This window comes from Thamnophis elegans, chromosome 4, assembly GCF_009769535.1.
Source record: "Thamnophis elegans isolate rThaEle1 chromosome 4, rThaEle1.pri, whole genome shotgun sequence".
NCBI lineage: Eukaryota > Metazoa > Chordata > Lepidosauria > Squamata > Colubridae > Thamnophis > Thamnophis elegans.
In genome coordinates, this window is record NC_045544.1 from 138,402,844 (window position 1) to 138,417,304 (window position 14,461).

General features: G+C 44.3%; 1 protein-coding gene across 1 annotated transcript in view; it reads right to left on the minus strand.

Annotated features, from left to right (window-relative positions):
• Positions 1-4,798, minus strand: part of RPH3AL (rabphilin 3A like (without C2 domains)) — a 39,832-nt gene extending 35,034 nt beyond the window's left edge. The window contains exon 1 of the mRNA XM_032217083.1: positions 4,501-4,798. The gene's annotated coding sequence lies outside the window, so the exon portion shown is untranslated. The remainder of the gene's footprint in view (positions 1-4,500) is intronic.
• Positions 4,799-14,461: the final 9,663 nt, after the last annotated feature.

Below are 14,461 nucleotides of genomic sequence, written 5' to 3' on the forward strand. Positions count from 1 at the left end.
CTCCCTCCCTACCTACTGTATTTCTCTCTCTTTTTCTCCCACTCTATCCCTCTATCTACCTACCTACTTTTTTTTTTTAATTTGCCTCTTCAAAACCTTGGTGCGTCTTATATTCCGGTGCGTCTTATACTCCGAAAAATATGGTAATTCTGTCCTTTTCATTTCAGCGGCCCAGGCGCTCCAGAGTTATGCTGGAACACACAGATTCGGGGACACACATGCACACACGCCGAGGGGTGTTAGGAGTGTCTTATCCCCACGGTATTTGTCTCGAGAGAGTAAGTCATCTGTGTACCAAGTTTGGTTGAAATTACACACTATATTCACTTGCAGTGTCCCTGAGATCATGTAATCCCATTTTGCGACATTCTGAAATAGTCCATGGGGACTATTCATTTAATAACCATGTGACTAACTTAACAACTGCAGTGATTTGCTTAACAACTGTGGCCAGGACGATCATAAAATGAGGCACAACTCACTTAGCAACCATGATTTGCTTAACAACTGTGAATTGCTTAATCACTGTGACAAGAAAGGTCGTAAAATGGGGCACAACTCACTGAGCAAGTGTCTTCCTTAGCAGTCTATGGGGAAGCCCGATTCACTTAACAACCGTGGGTCTAAATTAATGACTGTCGTGATTCACTTAACAACCCTGACAAAAAAACTCATCAAATGGAACAAAATTCGGCATCCCCATGGCCCCGGGATCAAAATTCAGACGCAACTGGCATGTATTTATGACCATCGCAATGTCCCAGGGTCGCTAGTTTCCCTTTCGCCATGAGAAGAAAGGTCGTAAAACAGGGCACAACTCTCTTAGCAAGTGTCTTCCTTAAGAAAGTCCCCGGGGAAGCCCGATTCGCTTAACAACCGAGGATGCTGAATTTTGTTCCCATTGGACGATTATTCTTGCCACGGCTGTTTAAGTGAGCCACGTCAGTCGTTAAATTAGTCCCACGGTTCCCCGTGGACTTTCTTAAGGAAGACACTTGGCTCAGTGATTTGTGCCCCACTTTACGACCTTTGTCGGGAATCGCGCGACCCCGGGACATTGCGATGGTCATAAATACAGGTCAGTTGTCGGGCTGCCCGGCCCGGTCACGTGATCAAAATTCACGAATTCGCAATTGGCCTGTATTTACGACCGTTGCAATTTCCGGGGGGGGGGGGGGGGGCGTGATCCGCTTTTGCAACCTTCCAACAAGCATCCATGGCAGAGGGGGTATTCAGCCAGTTTGGACCGGTTCAGGCCAACCAGTAGTGAGGACCACCCGCCCCCCCCACCCCAACTCTATGCCACCCTTCTTAGCCACGTTTTTGAAGCCACACACGTGTGCAAGCCGCGTGCAAGCCCAGCACATACACGGAAGGGCACGCACACTCACGAAGCGTGTACGTGTGGGGGGAACCGGTGGTAGGCTTCTGTGAAACCCACTTCTGATCCCTGGGGAAGCCCGATCCGCTTAACAACCTTGTGACCAACTGCAGTGATTCACTTAATAACCGTGACAAGAAATGTCATCGAAGGGGGCAAAGCTTGCTTCGCAAATGTGCTCACTTAGCCATGGATATCTTGGACTTCCTCCTGGTCGTAAACCAAGGACGCCTGTCCCCATCAGCTGCGTAATCTTTACAAGCTGAACTTTGATCGGCTCTTCTAAGCTCCTCGCTGTTTTCGCTCTGTCGAGTGGCAGCAACAGGTTTACAAAGGCACAGAAAGAGAGAGATACAGAGAGAGAGAGAGAGAGAGAGAGAGAGAGAGAGAGAGAGAAAAGAAAGAAAGAAAGAAAGAGAGAAAGACACACAGAGAAAAAGAGAGAAAGACAGAGAGAGGCAGAGACAGAGACACAGAGAGAAAGAGTGATACACATACAGGGAGGGAGAGAGACAGAGAGACAGACAAAGAGAGAGAGAGAGAAAGAGTGTGAGAGAGACAAAGAGAAAGAGAGAGACAGAGAAACAGAGAGTGAGAGAGACACAGAGAGAGACAAAGACAGAAAGAGACACAGAGAAAGAGAAAGGCAGAGAGAGAGGAACAGAGAGAGAGAGAGAGAGAGAGAGAGGGAAAGATACAGAGAAAGAGAAAGAGAGAGAGACAGAAAGAGAAGCAGAGGCAGAGAGAGAGAAAGAGGGGGGAGTGAAATATATACACACAGCGAGAAAAGAGACACTGAGAAAGAGAGGCAGAGAGAGAGGGAGGGAGGGAAAGATACACACAGAGAGAGAGAGAGAAAGAGAGGCAGAGGCTGAGAGAGACAGAAAGAGAGGGCAGAGAGAGAGAGAAAGAGAGGCAGAGGCTGAGAGAGACAGAAAGAGGGCAGAGAGAGAGAGAAAGAGAGGTAGAGAGAGAGAGACAGAAAGAGAGAGGGGGGAAAGATACACAGAGAGAGACAGAGAGAAAGAGAGAAAAAGAGAGGGAGGCAGAGAGAGAGAGAGAGAGAGACAGAAAGAAAGACACACAGAGAGAGAAAGACATAAAGACAGAGAGAGACAGAGACAGAGAGACAGAGAGACAAAGAGAGAGAAAGAGTGTGAGAGAGAGAGACAAAGAGAAAGAGAGAGACAGAGAAACAGAGAGTGAGAGAGACACAGAGAGAGACAAAGACAGAAAGAGACACAGAGAAAGAGAGAAAGGCAGAGAGAGAGGAACACAGAAAGAGAGAAAGAGGGAAAGATACAGAGAGAAAGAGAAAGAGAGAGAGACAGAAAGAGAAGCAGAGGCAGAGAGAGAGGGAGGGAAGGAAACACACACAGAGACAGACAGAGAGAGAGAGGCAGAGGCTGAGAGAAACAGAAAGAGAGAGGTAGAGAGAGAGAGACAGAAAGAGAGAGGGGGGAAATACACAGAAATAGACAGAGAGAAAGAGAGAAAAAGAGAGGGAGGCAGAGAGAGAGAGACAGAGAGAAAGAAAGACACACAGAGAGAGAAAGACATAAAGACAGAGAGAGACAGAGACAGAGAGAAAGAGAGACAGAGAGACAAAGAGAGAGAAAGAGTGTGAGAGAGAGAGACAAAGAGAAAGAGAGAGACAGAGAAACAGAGAGACAGAGAAACAGAGAGTGAGAGAGACACAGAGAGAGACAAAGACAGAAAGAGACACAGAGAAAGAGAGAAAGGCAGAGAGAGAGGAACACAGAAAGAGAGAAAGAGGGAAAGATACAGAGAGAAAGAGAAAGAGAGAGAGACAGAAAGAGAAGCAGAGGCAGAGAGAGAGGGAGGGAAGGAAACACACACAGAGACAGACAGAGAGAGAGAGGCAGAGGCTGAGAGAAACAGAAAGAGAGAGGTAGAGAGAGAGAGACAGAAAGAGAGAGGGGGGAAATACACAGAAATAGACAGAGAGAAAGAGAGAAAAAGAGAGGGAGGCAGAGAGAGAGGCAGAGGCCGAGAGAGACAGAATGAGAGAGGGCAGAGAGACAGAAAAAGAGAGAGAGGTAGAAGTAGAGACAGAAAAAGAGAGGGGGGAAGGATACACAGAGAGACAGAAAGAGAGAAAAAGAGAAAAAGAGAGGGAGGCAGAGAGAAAGGCAGAGAGAGAGAGAGAGAGAGGGAGGGAAAGATACACACAGAGGCAGAGAGGGAGAGAAAGAGAGAAAAAGAGAGGGGGGGGGAAGATACACACACAGAGAGAGAGAGACAGAAAGAGAGAAAAAGAGAAAAAGAGAGGGAGGCAGAGAGAAAGGCAGAGAGAGAGAGAGAGAGAGGGAGGGAAAGATACACACAGAGGCAGAGAGGGAGAGAAAGAGAAAAAGAGAGGGGGGGAAGATACACACAGAGAGAGAGGGAGAGAGGGAGAGAGAGAGAGAGAGAGAGAGAGACTCGCTTTCCTACAAGGAAATTTGACTTTGGAAAAACAAAACCGAGCAAATAAAAACCGACTTTTATTCCGGCCTTTCTGGAGGGGAGTGTCCCGAAAGGAAGCCAAGGAAAAGGCAAAGCTTTCTTACTTTCACTTGCTTCTTCAAATAAAAAGTTTAAAGGCAAATAGAGAAAAAAGCAAGAGGCGGGAAGGATTTTGGTGCTTTGCAAAGGGTGCAACACCCCCCCCCCCAACAACTCCCCCCCCTCCGGGCATTTAAAGGAGGGGGCGCCCCAACACATTCTGGGCGGAGGGAGAGAAAAGTGCCTTTTGGGGAGAGGGAAGAGGGGGAGCAGGGTGGGAAGGAAGAATTTTGCACGGCCCTGACACACTCAACAGTTCGCACGGCGGGGAGCCCAAGGCTGGAAAGAAGCGTGCAGGGCTGGGATTCAAACCGTTTCACAAACCAGCTCTCTGCCCTAATGATTCCTTCCAACAAACCAGTTCACCGAACTGCTCAGAAGGTGAACAACCGAGTCTCCCGAAGTGCTTCAACCGGCTGAATCCCACCGGGGGGGCATTTAGAGGAGGGGGCGTCCCGCCGCACACGTGTACAGGAGAGAAAAGTGCCTTTTGCAAAAAGAGAGAGAGGGAAAAAGTCGGAATTTTACACACTCACGCCTTGCACACTCACCTGAGGGCTGGAGAGAAGTGGGGGGGGGGTGTCCAGGAGCACACCGAGCGCGTGCAAGACCCCCGACGACAGCAACGCTTTGCAAAATAATAATAATAATAATAATCAAGGCTGCTAATCAGCCATTAAATAAATACAGGGCCAACCGTCCAAAGGCGGACAGTGGTTGTTGGGCGGGAGGCAAACTCCGGCCTGGATTCCCGGAATGGATTGCAGCTGTTAGGAAAGGCCAGGTGGGAGACTTAACTACTTTACTTACGACCAGCCGTCCACTGGATGTGTTGTGTTGTTGCGCGAGGGTGTGTGACAGCTGTGCAAAGAGGCCAAAGGGAGAAGCCAGATCCGGCCAGGCAGAAAGAAGGAAATGTGACTCAAATGGGTGGATTCCTATTTTTCTTTTTCCCCTGTTGTAAATAAGTTTATGGGGGTGTTAAATCCTTGCCTTTGCAAGGGAAGGAAATAAATATCATATTTCACACGGAGTCCTCGACCTACGACCACAGCGGAGCCCCCCAAATTTCTGTTGCTAAGCAAGCCAATTTTTAAGAACGTTTTTTTTAACCTGTTTTAGGTTTAGTTAAGTCAACCAGTGAGTAACACAATTGTTAAGTGAGTAACACAATTGTTAAGTGAGTAACACAATTGTTAAGTGAGTAACACAATTGCTAAGAGTAACACAATTGCTAAGTGGGTAACACAATTGTTAAGTGAGTAGCACAATTGTTAAGTGAGTAGCACAATTGTTAAGTGAGTAACACAATTGCTAAGTGAGTAACACTATTGTTAAGTGGGTAACACAGTTGTTAAGTGAACCTGGCTTCCGCCTGGACTTTGCTTGTCAGAAGGTCGCAAAAGGGGATCACATGATCCCGGGACACTCCAACCGTCGTAAATACGAGCCAGTTGATAAGCGGATGAATTTTGATTTCATGAGCATGGGGATTGCTGCAACGGTGAAGAATGGTAATAAGTTATTTCCTTCAGGGCCGTTGTAACTTCGAATGGTCACTAAATGGATTAGTCAAGGATTACCCTGTATTAACTGCCTACTGGATACAGTTTTTTTGTAGAGACGACCTTGGGAAAAAATCTGCAGCATAAATGAATAAATCAGATTTTAAAATATAAGGCTAACCCCGGAAAACGGGAAACGGTGAGAAAGAAAATCAAGATTGCCTCTCATTGACTTTCCTGGGTATCAGAGAGAGGGAAGGAGAAATGTTGTGAAGGATTCAATCATTCGCTTTTTGTGGACTACCAAGATTTTCTCTTCTATTGGAACTCGCAAAAAAAAATCCAGTTTTAACCTTCAAAGAAAGAAGAAGCTATTTTAAACCACGTCGTCTTCTTTAAAATAAAAAAATAAAAAAGTGAGCACATTTGCTCTGGTTTCCTAATCTCCCACGTTCAGTTAATTTACGGTTACGAAAGTAAATACAGGTAGTGCCAGGGTTCCAAATAGCATCCAAAAGTAAATCAGAGTCCGAGGCAAAGGATTCCTCAAAGTTCCAGTTGATGAAGAGAGCCATGTTGGCACATCTGAGGAAACCCTGAATCTGAAAGCTTCCCTGTTTTCCCCACCCAGTTGAAAGTTCAAGATCTTGCCCCCCACACCCACAAGCCCATCCCATGGTTCAATCTTCCACTGCCATGTTGGCAGCTTCCACCCATCCAGTTCCGGTCAGGTGCAGAGGTGCAAAGACAAAAGATGACCTTGGCTTTCTAGAAAGAATGTTGTTATGGCTACATAGCATCTAACTCCATACAACCCCCCCTCCCATTTTCCCACAATAGAAAACGCATAGTAGAATAACAGAAAGTGTGGCAGGCCAAAGATCCACAAGGAAAGATGGCCGCAGGCCTGACAGTAGTCTTTGACTTACGACCACAACTGAGCCCGACATCCCTGTTGTTAAGTGAGACTCATTTTTTGTGTGAGTTTCGCCCCATTTTGCGACCTTTCTTGCCACAGGGGTTAAGCGAATCACTGCCATTGATTCGTTAGTAAGCGGATTGAGAAACGAATCTTGCTTCCCCATGGATTTGGCTGGTCAGAAGGTCGCGAAGAGGGAACCAAGTGTCATAAATGTGAGGCAATTGGCAAGCGTCTGAATTTTGATCACATGACTCTGGCAAGGCTGCAACGGTCATAACTGTGATACACAGTCCTAACTAAGTCACATTTTTCAGTGCTGTCGTAAACGAACTATGGTAAATTGAGGACTATGTAAAGGTAAAAAGTTCCCCTTGCACATATGTGCTAGTCGTTCCCGACTCTAGGGGGCGATGCTCATCTCCGTTTCAAAGCCGAAGAGCCAGCGCTGTCCGAAGACGTCTCCGTTGTCATGTGGCTGGCATGACTCAACGCCGAAGGCGCACGGAACGCTGTTGCCTTCCCACCAAAAGTGGTCCCTATTTTTCTACTTGCATTTTTTACAAGCTTTCGAACTGCTAGGTTGGCAGAAGCTGGGACAAGTCACGGGAGCTCACTCCGTTAATGCGGCACTAGGGATTCGAACCGCCAAAGTGCTGATCTTCTGACCGACAAGCTCAGGGTCTTAGCCACTGAGCCACCGTGTCCCATTAAAATCAAGGGCAACCAGCATATCAAAGTTTAATAAAGTTTCTGGGCACGTAGCTGACTTCTTATGCATTTAACCCCACCCTCATGTCGGGGCAGCGACACCAAACCAGATTGGGTTCATTTTGTCCCCGTCGTGAGTCTTGTTGAGACAGCTGCCCTACACAGCAATTGTCAGCATTGTGTGGTTGCAAAAATATCCGCTTTCTGAATCCCGATGTTTCTGATACGCGGACGGTTTACGAATGTCTCCCTAATAGTCTGTTCCTATTGCAAAGGACCCCTGGGGAAAATTCAAAATGCACGGCTTTGCACTCCACGGAGCTCCAAGGGAGAGAAAAAAAAATCTGTTGCCATGTTTTAATTTTAAAAAAGATTTGACTTTTTAATTGGGCCATAGATCTGCCTAGCGCAGAATCCGGTTCATTAAACACATGGCACTTTCCCTGAGCATCAATCCATCAATCAGAACAGAGCTGGAAGGGACCTTGGAGGTCTTCTAGCCCAGCCGCCCCCCTCCGCTTCTCAAGCAGGAGATCCTATACCCATGATGGCAAACTTATGGCACGTGGGTGGCACGTGGAGCTGTCTCTGGGGGCACGCAAGCCATTGCCCCAGCTGAGCGCCACCGTACATGTGTACATGTCCCACCAGCGAGCTGATTTTCAGATCTCTGTCACACATGCGTGGGGGCAGATCAGGGGTGGGTTCCTACCAGTTCTAAGCTCTTCTATAGAAGAGGTTCCACAAATCCGTGACCCGACAAAAGCGCGAACGTCATAAGTGCGCCGACAAAACCGCGGTGCTAAAACCGCGATGTCAAAAGCGCGTCGACAACAGCGCGCCGACAACAGCGCGCCGACAGAAGCGCGATTTAAGTTAAGGTAAGGTTTAGGGTTAGGTTTAGGGTTAGGGTTAGGGTTAGGGTTAGGTTACAGCACGCTTCTGTCGGCGCGCTGTTGTCGGCGCGCTTCAGGGCTCATTCGTCGCTCCTTCGTCGTGCGGTTTTGTCACCGCGGTTTAGTCAGGCGCGCTTTTGTCGTTCGCGCAATTGTGGTGGAACCCCACAAATCTACAGTGCCGTTTAGAACCGGTTCCAGCTCTCTCCCCCCACCCATCCGCACATCATCAAGATAAAGAGCGAGAGGAGGAATTCTGGGAGTTGAAGTCCACAAGTCTTAAAGCTATCAAGTTTGAACACCCCTGGGGTTTTCTTTTCTAAAGGGTTAGGGGTGCGAGGGTCTTGTACCTTGACAGCTTTAAGACTTGCGTGCTTCAAATGCCAGAGTTTCTGAGCCAACATTTTGGTTGCTAAACAAGAGCGTTGTTAAGTGAGTTTCACCACATTTTACAAATTGGCCACGCCCACCCAGTCACATGGCTGCCAAGCCACTCCCACTTGGTCACATGGCTGCCAAGCCACTCCCACTCGGTCATATGGCCGGCAAGCCACTCCCACCCAGTCACATGGCCGGCAAGCCACTCCCACTCGGTCACATGGCCAGAAAGCCACTCCCACAAAAGCAGGCCACACCTACAGAAGAGGTTCTAAAAAAATTTGAAACCCACCACTGGAGCAGAGGGTCGCGTGCATGAGCAAGGGGGGGGGCAAGGGAAGCACAGGGGGGAGCATGCCCTTTCTGCCGCCTGTTTTTGGTCCCAAGAGGCTGCAGGGAGTTCTGCTAGGCCCAAAATGGAGAATGGGAGGGTTACACGTACATGCGCAGCGGGAGTGGGGGGATTGTGCGTGCTTGTGCAGGGGGGCAGGGAGCGCGGGGTGTGTGTGTCTGAATGTCCAGTCTCTTCTTAAAAGCCTCCAGTGATGGAGCACCCACAACTTCTAGTGGCAAGCTGTTCCACTGGTTAATTGTTCTCACTGTCAGGAAATTTCTCCTCAGTTCTAAGTTGCTTCTCTCCTTGATTAGTTTCCATCCGTTGCTTCTTGTCCTGCCCTCAGGTGCTTTGGAGAATAGCTTGACTCCCTCTTCATTTTTAAAGGATCTTCCACTAGGACAAGACAGAGAGAATTATCTCTCATCAGAGCCCGTTCTCCAAACTGTGGTTAGATTGGGAAAACATATTGTTGGAAAAGCAGCCCTTGACTTACGACTCTGCTCGCTTAGTGACCCAGGTTACGACATGCCCCCCCCCCAAAAAAGCTACTTTATAAGGTAGTACTCGACGTATGACTGCAAGTAAGCCCAGTGTTTCTGTTGCTAAGTGAAACAGTTTGTTAAGTGAGTTTGGCCTCACTTTATGACTTTCTTCCCGTCGTTGTTAAGTGAGTCGTTGCAGCTGTGAAGTTAGTAACACGCTGTTTAAAGGAATCTGGCTTCCCCATTTATTTGGGGAACAGCTAGGCGCAAGAACAGTTTTTCCCCGAATGCCATCACTCTGATTCCCTCCCCATTGTCAAACTATTCGCTAAGGCTGCAATATTATTATTATTAGTCTCCTCGTTGTTCCTATTCCCCATCTCCTCCCACTTAACGACTGCAGAGCTGAAGCTTTGTTGCTGTATCCGTACGATTTATATTGATATTGATTGTTTCGTGATTGCTTATTTGTACCCTATGACTATTATTAACTGTTGGACTTTATGATTCTTGATGAATGTATCTTGTCCTTTTATGTAAACTGAGAGCATCTGCACCAAAGACAAATGCCTTGTGTGTCCAATCACACTTGGCCTATAAAAAAATCTATTCTATTCTATTCTGTTCTGTTCTGTTCTGTTCTGTTCTATTCTAGTCTAGTCTAGTCTAGTCTAGTCTGTCCTGTTCTGTTCTATTCTATTCTGATTCCATTCCATTCCATTCCGGAGTCCTTCGGGATTGGGTGGCTATAAATTTTATTAATAAATAATAAATTTTATTAATAAATAATAAATTCCATTCCATTCTCTATTCTATTCTACTCCTATTCTACTCCTATTCCTGTTCTGTTCTATTCTGTTCTATTCCGATTCGATTCTATTCTAATTCTATTCTATTCCATTTCATTCCATTCAAATTGCTATTCTATATTTACTCTACTCCTATTCTATTCCTATTCCTATTCTATTCCATTCCATTCTCTATTCTACTCTACTCCTATTCCTGTTTTCTTCTGTTCTATTCTAATTCTATTCTATTCCATTCCATTCCAATTGCTATTCTATATTCTACTCTACTCATATTCTAATCCTATTCTATTCCTATTCTATTCCTATTCTATTCTATTCCATTTCATTCCATTCTCTATTCTATTCTACTCCTATTCTTGTTCTATTCTATTCTGATTCTATTCTATTCCTATTCTATTCCATTCCATTCCATTCCAATTGCTATTCTATATTCTACTCTACACTACTCCTATTCTATTCTGTCCCAAATTCTGCTCTGTTCTGTTCCGTTCTATTCCATTCTATTCTTTTCCACTCCGCTCCATTCCATTCCATTTTCCTATTCCATTCCATTCCAATTGCTATTCTGTATTCTACTCTAGTAACAACTGAGGTGATTCACTTAACAATGGTGGCGAGAAAGGTCCTAAAATGGGGGCAAGACTCACTTAACAACAGTTTTGATTCGCCATGGAAATGTTGGGCTATCAATCAAGGTCTATCTGTAATAGTAACAATAACTATGATGCATATGAAATCTAACACCTGCTATAGAACTGGCAGCTGTGATTTCATATTCTTGTGTATATAATAATAACAACAACAACAACAACAACAATTTCACAAACAATCCTGATGATACCTGCTCATACAGGACAGGAGTGAATTAGGACAAGACACAGATTTGCTAATGTGCATTTAAATCACCAAAGAACTGATGTCTGGGTTTTTATTCTGTAAAGTTTTCTAAGACTCTGTCCATTACGTGAAAAAAAAAGAAAAGGAAGAGGTCTTGGCAGAACAGGAAAAAGTGATGCACACTAATTTAGAGCACATTTTAAATATTATTCATGGCATATTGGATCCGCACGCATATTACGAAAATACGTTACGACGTCCTAGGCCCCTGGGTGGGGCCCGACTAGTAACCAATGCCAAATCCGGCGAAACAACTGGCCGCTGTGATACAATTGTATAATAATAATTAAAGAAAGAAACAGAGTCACTAATCCTGGCTGCGCAAGAACAAGCTATCCGCACAAATGCCATTAAGGCCAAAATCGAAAAATCCTCTGATGATGCCAAATGCAGACTTTGCAAAGAAGCTGATGAAACTGTTGATCATATACTCAGCTGTTGTAAAAAAATCACACAGACTGATTATAAATTGCGGCACAATTCAGTAGCACAAATGATCCATTGGAATTTGTACAAAAATTATAATATTAAAACAGCAACAAACTGGTGGGAACATCAGCCTGAAAAAGTCACCGAAAATCAGATGGTCAAGATCTTGTGGGATTTCCGTATACAAAATACTGGCGCATAATACACCAGACATCACACTGGTTGAGAAAAATAAGGTCACAATCATAGACATCGCAATACCAGGTGATAGCAGGGTCGACGAGAAGGAACATGAAAAAATCGCAAGATACCAGGACTTAAAAATCGAAATTCAACGACTATGGCACAAACCAGCAGTGATAATTCCAGTGGTAATTGGCACACTGGGTGCTATTCCAAAAGCACTGGAATTACATTTAAAACAGTTAAAAATTGACAAAATCACCATCAGTCAAATGCAAAAAGCCGCACTGCTTGGATCTGCACGCATATTAAGAAAATACGTTACGACGTCCTAGGCCCCTGGGTGGGGCCCGACTAGTAACCAATGCCAAATCCGGTGAAACAACTGGCCGCTGTGATACAATTGTATAATAATAATAAAACTCCGCCGTTGCCGGTCCCAAGCCCGGATGAGAAAGGAGGAAGGTTGGGATCAGGTTGGCATCTGGTCCCGTAAAAAAAACCCCGCCAACCCATACAATATGGTGAAAAAAATGAATAAGAATTCCATACCGCATCGGTCATCGCGCGGGTTAACAAGGGCCGCGGCGGATGTTGGGGTCCCTGGACATCCGTCGACAAGTGGGCTACAAGTGGACCAGCCAACAAAACGACAAAAATATAGTGCAGATGAAAACCGTGCCATAATGGCCTGTTACTACAACTCAGAGCCAGAAAAAAGAGGATATTTAAAGCGAATGTATGAATTATGGAAACAACAATATCCAGATTCAAATGTTAGTGAACAACGACTAGCAGATCAAAGGCGATTTATTATACGGAATAAAGTGTTTAGTGAAGTTGAACATGAGGAAATTCAGGCAAATTGCAAAACCCAAAAAACAATATCACAAGCGGAAATAACTGATATTCAAGACACAACTAAAGACACTATAGTAGAACTCCCAGAAGAAGCTCTCGGGGAGGAAATAACATCACCACCACTAGAACCAGTTATCACTGAACCAACTGATGAACTAACTCAAAAACAAAAAGAATTGAAGGATAAGATCATGGAGCATTTTCTGCTTAATGAGGAAAGGCAACGTTTACCATCACTAAAAACTGTGCCTAAGAAAATTTTGGCCCCTATCATGAAAATGGTTAATGCAGTGTTTTCAACAATTGAACCGAGATCCATCTTGGAAACAAACCAGTTAATGTACAGCGCAGCTGTAATAGTCACTAATGAACTAGGCATTAAAATTAAAGTACCTAGTCACACAACAGAAAAAGCATCAAAGCCAAAGTGGAAAATCCGTCTAGAACAAAAAATCAAAAAATTAAGGGCAGATGCTAGTAACTTAAAGAACATGCATGAGCAACGGCTTAAAAACAACAAAATCATAGATCGGCTAATCAGAAGATATAGATTGGATACAAGAAACATCAATGAAGCTGTAGAGATTGTAAAACAGCAGATAACAGCAACAGCTAGAAAAATTGAAAGATATGAGGCACGAATCATCCAATATAAACAAAATCAGCAATTTCGATTAGACCAACGGCGTTTTTATCAAAGTCTTAATGTGAATGGTGACACCAAAAGTGAAAAACCAGAAAAGCAGGCCACAGTTGAATTCTGGAAAGAATTGTGGGAAAATGCAAAGGACTACAACAAGGAAGCAAAGTGGATACATGACTTTGAGAAAAGCATTGGCAACAAACAAATGCAAGTATTAGAAATAACAACTGAGATGATCAAAAATCGAGTTAAAAAGGTAAAGAATTGGACATCACCTGGAAAGGACCAATTACATGGTTTCTGGCTCAAATATCTGACCAGTTTACATGCAATATTGGCCAGGCAACTGAATGAAATTTTACAAAAGGGCCAAATTGATGAATGGTTGACAACTGGAAAAACATACTTGATTCAGAAAGATCCAACTAAAGGAACAACACCTGAAAACTATAGACCAATAACATGCTTACCAACAACCTTCAAATTACTCATAGGCATTATTGCAGATAACATGATGGATTATTTGGAAACAAACAACATCTTGCCAGTAGAGCAAAAAGGCAACAAAAGAAGGAGCAGGGGCACAAAAGATCAGCTTCTAATTGATAAAATGATATTAGAAAATTGTAAGAACAGAAAAAACGAACTTGAATATGGTCTGGATTGATTACAAAAAGGCATTTGACTCACTGCCACATAGTTGGATCATAAAATGCTTAGAAACAACTGGCATTAGCAAAAATATTACATCCTTTACTGAAAAGGCAATGAAACAATGGAGAACTGAGTTGGCAGTAGGGAATGAGAGCTACGGAATGGTTAATATCAAGCGAGGAATTTTCCAGGGTGATTCACTTTCACCTCTTCTCTTCATCATCACAATGATCCCACTATCAGTAATCTTAAAAAAAATGAAATTAGGCTACCAAACAGCCAAAAAAGCTGAAAAAATTTCGCATTTACTATATATGGATGATTTGAAACTCTATGGAAAGTCAGAAATAGAAATCCAATCATTGACAAATACAGTCCGAGTATTCAGCACCGATATTTCAATGCAGTTTGGCATGGAAAAATGCGCCACTGTATCCATAAAAAGGGGCAAAATCACTGCATCTGAGGGAATTGAAATGCCCAATGGCCAACTAATTAAATGCAAAGAAAATGAAGCCTACAAATACTTAGGCATTCTGCAGTTGGATAACATCAAGCATGGAGAAGTAAAAACTATTGTCAGGCGAGAGTACACCAACAGAGTTAGGAAAATTTTGAAATCTAAATTGAATGGTGGAAATACAATCAAGGCCATAAATACCTGGGCAATACCAGTTATAAGATACACAGCTGGCATAGTTAACTGGACACAAGCTGATTTGGACCTTTTGGACCGAAAAACCAGGAAACTAATGACAATGCACTACAGTTTACATCCACGTGGTGATACTGATAGACTGTACCTGCC